Genomic DNA, 1,192 nt, shown 5'->3' with positions numbered 1-1,192 from the left:
CATAGGAGCAATTGATGGTGTGTGCCACGGTCAGCCACCTGCCTGGTTTTAGTTGTTGATATTGAGCTTTCCATCGTGTCTTCCCATAAATGTAGTCAATTTGATTTCTGTGTATTCCATGTGGGGAAGTCCATGTGTATAGTCAATTTTTGTGTTGCTGCAAAAAAGTATTTTCTCTGAACAAGTCATTGTTTTTTCAGAATTCCATCATGTCCTTCCCAGCTTTGCTTCTATCACGCAGATTGTGTTTTCCAACTACGGTCCCTTCTTTTTTGTATTCAGTTTTTCATTCTAATCACCAGTAATCATCAATGCACCTTAGTTACATGTTTGATTAATTTCAGACAGAAGTTCTTGGTAGAATTCTCCAATTTCTTCATCACTCACTATTGTGGTTGGTGCATAAATTTGAGTAATAGTTGTATTGATTGGATCTTCCTGATTATGGAGATATAATCCTATCATGGACAGCATTGTACTTCAAGATAAAACCTGAAATGTCTTTTTGGTGATTAATGTGACACAATTGCTCTTAATTGTGTTATTCCCAGCATAGTAAACTTTATGATTATTTATTCAAAACAGTCTAAAACTGTCTATTTCAGCCCATTCATTAACATCATTATCCCCAATGGCCATAGGCAAATACCTTCATTTTGAAATTGATGAGAAAGTCTCCTTCATCTCCTTGATGACAGACAAGATAAGGTGCATGTGGTCAACCACACATTTGGTCACATGTGTGACCAGTTTCAACTGCTGCATTATTTGCAGCTCCTTACTCCCTGACTTCACTGAATCTTTGGATTTCCCTTTGCTGTGCCTGGTGCACCTATGCTGTGCTTCCTAGATTCTCTCTCTCTGGTGTGCTGGTCACCAGGTCTTAGGCTTGCACATGACCATGCTCAATGCACTGGTGCACCTACTGCATGGATGTTAGCATGTCCTCACAACAGCTGGTGCTGTGTTGGAACATGACACCCTGTATCTTCCAAATGTTCTCCCTCTCTCTCCCGACTTCATCGTGGTGTTGACTGCATTCAGCATGAGAAGTAGCTGCGGCCCAGCTGTTGTCTTTACATAATTACATATCAACTCGAAGATATGTAAAAATGTAAGAAAATGTTTTGAAAATGATGATGGCAAAAAATGTACAAATGTGCTTGACACAATGTATGTGTGTATTTATTGT

At 39.2% G+C, this 1,192-nt stretch overlaps 1 pseudogene; it reads right to left on the bottom strand.

Annotated features, from left to right (window-relative positions):
* Positions 1-651: 651 nt before the first annotated feature.
* LOC142424061 (protein FAM136A pseudogene) lies at positions 652-976 on the bottom strand (annotated as a pseudogene).
* Positions 977-1,192: the final 216 nt, after the last annotated feature.

The sequence above is a fragment of the Tenrec ecaudatus genome, chromosome 13 (genome assembly GCF_050624435.1).
Source record: "Tenrec ecaudatus isolate mTenEca1 chromosome 13, mTenEca1.hap1, whole genome shotgun sequence".
Lineage (NCBI taxonomy): Eukaryota > Metazoa > Chordata > Mammalia > Afrosoricida > Tenrecidae > Tenrec > Tenrec ecaudatus.
The sequence above is the reverse complement of the archived record's forward strand: the minus strand, read 5'-3'. Positions and strand labels throughout refer to the sequence as shown.